The sequence below is a fragment of the Phascolarctos cinereus genome, unplaced genomic scaffold (assembly GCF_003287225.1).
Source record: "Phascolarctos cinereus isolate Bilbo 61053 unplaced genomic scaffold, phaCin_HiC Scaffold_9;HRSCAF=440, whole genome shotgun sequence".
Lineage (NCBI taxonomy): Eukaryota > Metazoa > Chordata > Mammalia > Diprotodontia > Phascolarctidae > Phascolarctos > Phascolarctos cinereus.
In genome coordinates, this window is record NW_027556402.1 from 17,674,448 (window position 1) to 17,682,923 (window position 8,476).

Here is an 8,476-nt window from a genome sequence, read left to right on the forward strand (position 1 = left end):
AAATATGGCCGAGGTGTAAAGCCATGTCATGGATATTGCAGCTGAATATTTAGGTCCAGGCTGGATGAGGGGTTTGAGACCCATATGAAGGGATCCAAGGTGAGGTTATGGTGAGAACTAGTCAGAGAGGGAGACATAATGATGGGAACTAAGCCTTTTCATTTCAGAAGTTAAATTGAGTTGTTAAAGAGGTGAGAAAGGTAGGTGATAGAGCCCTGGATCTGGAGCGAGGAAGAGCTGAGTTCAAATCTGTTATCAGACATTTACTAGATGGGTAACCCTGGGCAAGTCATTTAACTTCCTCTGGCCTCAATATATTCCATTGAAAAATGGGGATTGTAATAGCACCTACCTCCCAGGTTTTTGTGAGAACCAAATGTCAAAATAATTAAGAAGGACTTAGCACAGTTCCTGGAACATTGTAAGCAGTATATAAATGCTTTTTTTGGTTATCATTATCATTATTGTTATTGTCGTATTGTAGTAGTTGTAGTAGTGGTAGTAGTGGTAGTGGTAGTCTTCGTCGTCATCATTGTTGTCATAGTAATCGTAGTAGAAATGAAACTGGTCAACAGATGCATGGTCAATGAGCCAGGTGAGAGTGTCTGACAACATAGCAAAGTAAGGTCCAAGACAAAGTGTAAACTCTCCTGCCAGGTGTCCTTGGATGTAATCTCTTTCCTCTTCAGTCTCTTTCCCACACCACCATCAAAGTGAAGATGCTGAAGTCTGATCATGGCACTCCTCTCTTCCACAACCCCACTGTCTCCTTTTGCCTTTAGATTCAAACAGGCCTTTTGTCTTGCCTTGAAGCCTGCATCAATATGGCTCTGACCTTCCTTTCTTGGCTTAGTCTCCAGTGCTGTCCTGCATTCTCTCTCTAATGCAGCCAAACTGGCCTTCCTAGTGTTTCCTTACACACAGCTTTCCATCTCTGGGCCTTTTCACAGGCTGTGCCCCCTTCCTGGTGTTCTTTCCTCCTCATTGCTATCTACTTAGATGTCTAGTTTCCTTCAGACTTCAGCACCAAGACCATCTCCTCCATGAGGCGTGTCTCGATCCCTGAGGTCTCTGCTACTGGTGTTTCCCCTCTACATACAATCCTCTGTATTTCTTTCACATATGCTTGTCTGTGCACATGGTTTCTTCTTCTAACAGAACACAAGCTCCTTTTCATTTTATTGTCTCGGTAGTTCCTGTATATAGCACAGTGGCTGTCAGGCAGTAGGCATTTAAGACATTTCCTTTGATTGATTGATTGAAAACTACTAGCCAGGACCTCTCCTAGGAGGGTGAGTTATATCAGTGAAGGTTCTCCATGGGGTATCACTTTTTAAGTGGTGACCCAGATCGGTTAAACGGTCCAAGCATTTGGGAAAGGCCCAGATCCATTAGGGCATATAGATAGTAGAAAAGGCTCTCTTGTGACCACTATGACAAAAACAAAGGGCTGGATTCTTAGAATCCAGGCCTTTTGTTAATTAAATAACCTTTGTTTAGCACCTTCTGTGTAGACAGTACCTTAGTTGGAACTATAGGCGTCTGATAAAATCATATCATTAATTTTTTTCAGGTAGGTTCAATTCTAGAATATCAAAGCTACTACAAAGGTACTTTCATGTTTTATGGGAATAAGCAGAAAATTATCTGTGCATCCTGTTTGGACCCGAAGATTTGGATTTTTTTTTCTTCTCTGAAGTTAGAATCACTGAAGTAAAGCACATTATTGCTTGAGATGCCTTGGCTTATTCTCTGTCCTGTGCTACCAGAATTCAGGCAGCACATGTAGATGGTACAGTGGATAGAGCTCTGGATCTGGAGTCAGAAACACTTGATTTCAAATTCTTCCTGAGACCCTTAGTGGGTGTGTGACCCTGGGCACGCCAGTTAACCACTGTAAGCCTCAGTTTTGTCATCTGTAAAATGGAGGAAATAATAGCACTTATTTCTCAGGATTGTTGTGAGGGTAAAATGAGACAATAATTATCAAGTGCTTTATAAACCTTAAACACATGTTAGCCAACATCATCATCATTATCATTATCAAAAAGTCTTTGTTTTTGTAACTACAACAGACATCTAAATCCTTGTAAAGGCCACATGTTTGATATTCAGCAAAACTTTTGACAAAGTCTGTCACAGTTTTCTTGTGAACAGATGAAAGAAATGTGGGGTAAGTGGATTTATTGAATGACCTGACCCAAGAAGTCAATGTCAACTTCAAAGGAAGTCTTGTGGAGGAGTGCCCCAGGGATCTCTCCTTGGTCCTGTGCTAGTTACCATTTTTATCAATGACTTAGCTAAAGTCCTAGAAGAGACTGTCATGAAATTTCCGATGACGCGAAGTTGAGATGGAGAACTCACATGCTAGATGACACAGTCAGGTTTCACAATCTAGTTGGCAGGCTTGAACGATAGTTTGAATTGAATAAGATGACACTTAACATGGACTGATATCAAACTCTTTCCTTGGGTTAAAAATATAAGCCTTCTAAGTACACAGTAGTGGAGTGATTATACAGAGGTTCATTTGAATAAATATCTTTGGTCTTCCATGGACTCGAAGCTCTACTTGATGAATGAAGGAAGCACTTATGAAATGCTTATCCTGTGTAATGTATGGGAAAAACAAATGAAAAAGTGATTCAGTCCCTTCTTCTAAGAAGCTCACATTCTAATGAGAATGAAAACACACATGGAAGGTTTCATCTGGGTGTCAGTTGGAAAGGTTCCATGGTTCTCAGGATGCAATAGGAAAGCAAATGGTAATGCCTCTTCTGTTTATGATTTATTTACTTTGTTACATTTTGAATGCTGAGCTGTCTCCCTCCTTCCCTCCCATCCCCACATTAGAGAAGGCCAACCTTTTAGGTGTGTGTGTGTATGTGTATATATGTATACACACACATGTCTATGTCTTTACATGTGTGTGCATATACATATATGTATACACATATACAATACACATTATATACACATATCACAGTTATTTCTCTGGAACTGGATAGCATTTTGCTTCATAGGTACTTTGTAGTTGATTCAAATGATCACATCACTCAAAATAGCTTAGTCATTCATGGTTAGTCTTTGAACAATATTGCTGTTACTGTATACAACATTTTCTTGGTTTTGTTCATTTTACTATGCGTTAGTTCATTCAAACCTTCCCATGCTTTTCCAAAACCCACCTGCGTGTTGTTTCTTACAGCACAGTAGTATTCCATCACAATCATATTCAGGTATTCCCTATTTGATGGGCATACACTCCAGTTCCAATTGTTTGCCACCACAAAGACAGCTGTTATCAATATGTTAGAACACGTAAGTTCTTTTCCTTTTTTTCCTGATTACCTTGGGAAAGAGACCTAATAGTGGGATTGTTGGGTCAAAGGGTATACACAATTTTATAACTCTTTGGGCATAATTTCAGATTGCTCTCCAGAATGGTTATAAGTTCACCATTCTACCAGCAGTGTATTAGTGTTCCAATTTTTCCACATCCCCTCCAACACTTGTCATTTCTTCCTATTATTTTAGCCAATCTGACAGGTGTTAGATGGTACCTCATAGTTGTTTTGATTTGCATTTTTTTTAGTCAATAGTGACTTAGAGCCTTTTCCCGCATGATTATATATAACTGATTTCTTCTCCCTAAAACTGCCTGTTCATGTCCTTAGACCATTCATCAATTGGGAAATGACTCATATTCTTATAAATTTGGCTTATTTTTCTATATATTTGAGATATGAGGCCTTAATCTGTGAAACCAGATATTAAATTTTTTTTTCATATTTTTCTACTTTCCTTCTAATCTTGGCTACATTGGTTTTATTTGTACAAAACCTTTTTAATTTAATGTAATCAAAATGATCCATTTTACATCCCACAGCACTCTCTGTCTCTTGTTTATTCATATATTGTTTTCCTCTCTGTAAGTCTGATAGTCAGTATGTTCCATACTCCTCTAACTTATGATATTTCCCTTTAGACCTAGGTTGTGTATCCATTTTGACCTTTTCTTGGTAAATGGTATGAGATATTGGTCTATACTTAGTTTCTGTCATATTGCTTTCTAGTTTTCCAATCTTTCTTTCTTTCTTTTTTTTTTTTACCAAATAGTGAATTCTTATTCCCAAAGCTTAGATCTTTGTGTGTATCAAACATGTACTTACTACAATCATTTACTATTTTATATTGTATGCCTACTCCATTCCACTGATCCATCCTTCTATTTCTTAGACAATACCAAAAAGTGTTGATCATTATCTCTTCATGTTACAGCTTAAGATTGGTACTGCTAGAACCCCTTCCTTTAAATTTTTAAATTTATTCTTTTGATATCTTGACTTTTTGCTTTTCCAAATGAATTTTTTATTATTCTTTTCTAGCTGAATAGAACAATTTTTTTGGCAGCTTTATTGAGATGGCAGTGAATGAATAGGTTCATTTTGGCACAATTGTCATTCTGATTATATTGGCTTGGCCCACCCATGAACAATTAAAATTTCTCCTATCATTTAAATCTGACTTTATTTGTATAATTATGTTCATACAGTTTTGGGTTTGTCTTTGCAGATATACTCCAGTTATTTTACATTGCCAATGGTTATTTTAAATGAAATATTTATTACTATCTCTTCTTGCAAGGTTTTGTTGATGCTATGTAGAAATACTGGTGATTTATGTAGGTTTATTTTATGTCCTGCTACTTTGCTATAATTGTTTCAACTAATTTTTTAGTTGAATCTCTCAGATTTTCCAAGTATACCATCATGTCATCTGCTGATAATTTTGTTTCCTCATTGTACATTTTGATTCCTTTGATATCTTTTTCTTCTCTTATTGTGACTGCTAGCATTTCTAGTACAATATTGAATCATAGTGGAGACAGTGGACATCCTTATTTCAATCTCAATTTTACTGAGAAGGCTTCTAGCTTATCCCCATTACAGATAATGTTTTCTGATAGTGTTAGGTAGATCTTTCTTATCATTAAAAAAAATCAACTTAAACCTTTGCTTTCAAGTACTTTTTTTTAAAAATAAGAATGAGTGTTGTTTTGTCAAAAGCTTTTTTTGGTATCATTTAATTTAGCTATATGACTTTTGTTGGTTTTGTTACTAATATAATCAATTATGCTCATAGCTTCCTTCATATTGAACCAGCCCTGTATTCCTTATATAAATCCCATTTGGTCACACTGTATAATATTTGTGATATATTGCTGTAGTCAACTAGCTAGCATTTTATTTAGAATTTTTTTGCATCAATATTCATGAGTCAAATTGATGTATAATTTTCTTTCTCTGTTTTTGTTCTTCCTGGTTTTCAGCATTATATCTGTTTCATAAGAGGAGTTTGGTAGGACTGCAATAATAGTAATAAGCAAAATAAGTGACATTTATATCACACTTCAACATTTTCAAAGTGCTATGCCTAAATCATGCTACTTGATATAATAATCACTTAAGGTAAGTGCTTTAGGTCTTGTTATTTCTGTTTTACAGAGAAGGAAACTAAGTCTCAGAGAAGTTAAATGCCTGATCCACAGAGGATTCAGCCAGCATGAGGTACAGGTGAGATTCAAACCCCGGACTACTTGACTGTAAGTCTGGTGCTCTTTCCTTTTTTTTTCCTTTTTTTTGGCAATTGGGGTTAAGTGACTTGCCCAGGGTCACACAGCTAGTAAGTGCCAAGCATTTGGTCTGAAGCTGGATTTGAACCCAGGTCCTCCTGACTTCAGGACCGGTTCTTTATCCACTGTACCACTTAGCTACCCCAAATCCAGTGCTCTTTTCACTACACCAGGAAAGTGAGAAGCCTTCCAAAAGTGGGCAACAATGATGGTGAGGAAATTGACTGAAGTAACTGGAAAAGAGACTTATGAGACTAGTGGTATCAACTATGAGTCTTTGAGGGATTTTCATGCTAATGTAGGATTCATCTTATGTTTGGTATCAATGGCCTGAAATAGGAAGACTGGATGAAAATTCAAAATCATAGGTTTAGGCTCACAGAAAGGACAAATTTCTTCAAAATTGGAGCTGACTGGAAATGGAATGGATTGATTTGGAAGATGGTGGTTCCATTCTCATCAGAGGACTTAAACAGGGCATGGACGACCACTTATCCATGTTGTCATGGATGATATTCTTCTGGACAGCTTCTGGACTCAGATTCTGGAACTCTGATTAGGTCTCCCAGAGTGAACCTGAACTCCTTGCAGAGGGCAAGTCTGTTAGAGTTAGCAATTGGCTTACAAATGAATGGTATTTTCCTCAGGGGTATAAGAGAATGTGTGGAAAGGATCCCTTTTTTCTTTTTGAGAGAGAGAAGTTTACCAGAAACATAAATTTGTTTAAGTAGAATAATTTGACTGATGCTGCTGATTGAATTGGCCACTCAAGTTTATTTTATGTTTCTTCTTATCATCCTTCTCCCTGTCCTCCTTCCTTCTCTCTTTTTTAAAGCTTTTATTGAATTTAGTATTTTATTTTTCCCCAGTTAAATGTAAAAACATTTTAAATATCCATTTTTAAAAGTGAGCTGCAAATTCTCTCCCTTTCTCCCCCTCCCCCATTGATTGGGCAAACAGTTCCAGATAGGTTATTCATTTGTAGTCATACAAAACATTCATGATAGTCATGTTGTGAAAGAATACAGAGACAAGAAAAAAAAACTCAAGAAAAATAAAGAAAATTTTTAAAAAGGTATGCTTCGATCTGTAATCAGGCCCCAATAGTTTTTTCTCTGGGGATGGATAGCAGTTTTCATTATAAGTGCTCCAGAGCTGTCTTAGATCATTGTATTGCTGAGAAGAGCTAAGTCATTCATGGCTGATCATCTTACTATATTGCTATCATTTTGTGCACAGAACATTGCACTTAGCATCCACTCATGCAAGTCTTTTCAGCTTTTCCTGAGAGCATCCTGCTCACCGTTTCTTATAGTACAATAGTATTCTATCACAATCACATACCACAATTTGTTCAGCTATTTCCCAATTGATGGGCATTCACTCAACTTATAATTCTCTACCCCTACAAAAGAGCTTCTATAACTATTTTTGCACATATAGGTCCTTTCCCCTTTTGTTTTTTATCTTTTTTTGGGATATAGACCCAGTAGTGGTATTGCTAGGTCAAAGGGTGTGCATGGTTTTATAGCCCTTTGGGCAGACTTCCAAATTGCTCTATAGAATGGTTGAATCAATTCACAAGTTCCCCCACAGTGCATTAAAGTCCCATTTTCCCCATGTTCCCTCCAACATTTGTCACTTACCTTTTCTGTCCTATTAGCCAATCTAATAGGTATGAAGTAGTACCTCAGAATTGTTTTAATTTGCATTTCTCCAATCAATAGTGAGTGTTCTTTCATATGGCTATAGATGGCTTTGGTTACTTCATCTGAAAACTGTTCATATCTTTTGAAAATTTATCAGTTAGGGAATGGCTCTTATTTTTATACATTTGACTCAGTTCTCTATATGTTTGAGAAATGAGACCTTTATTAGAGAAATGCTTCAAAACTTTTTTCACAGTTAATATTGCTAACTGTATTTCCGCCTATTTCCCCCTGTTTATTCTATTCTCTCTCTACTTTCACTCTGCCCCTCCCCAAAAGTGTTTTTACTACACTTCCCCAATTTACCCTTCCTTCTATCACCCTCCTTCCCCACTCGTCTTATCCCCTTCCCCTCCTACTTTCCTGCATGGTAAGTAAGGTAGATTTCTATACCCAATAGAGAGTGTATTTATTCTCTCCTTGGGCCAATTCTGATAAGAATAAGGTTCCCTCCTTCTCCCTCACCTTCCCCTTCTTCTCCTCTATTGCAAAAGCTTTTTCTTTGCTCTTTCATGTGAGATATTTTACTCCATTTTCCTTTCTGTTTTTCTTCTTAATTTTTTTTAGATATCATTCCTTCACATTCAAGTCACATTTGTGCCCTCTATCTATACATGCTCCTTCTAACTACCCTAATAATGAAAAAGGTCTTATGAGTTACATCTACCACCTTCCTATGTAGGAATGTAAACAATTTAAACTTATTAAGTCCCTTATGATTTCCCTTTCCTGTTTACCTTTTTGTGCTTCTTTTGAGTCTTGTATTTGAAAGTCAATTTTTCTATTCAGCTCTGGTCTTTTCATCAAGAATGTTTGAATGTCTTCTATCTCATTGAATAGCCATTTTTTCCCCTGAAGGATTATCCTCAGTTTTGCTGGGTAAGTGATTCTTGGTTGTAATTCTAGCTCCTTTGCCCTCTGGAATATCATGTTCCGAGCCTAAGATCTTTTCATGTAGAAGCTGCTAAATCTTGTGTTATCCTGACTGTGGCTTCACAATACTTGTATTGTTTCTTTCTGGCTTCTTGCAATATTTTCCCCTTGAAGTGGAAAGTCAAGAATTTGGCTATAGTATTACTGGCAGTTTTCATTCTGGGATCTCTTTCAGGAGCTGATTGGTGGATTCTTCCAA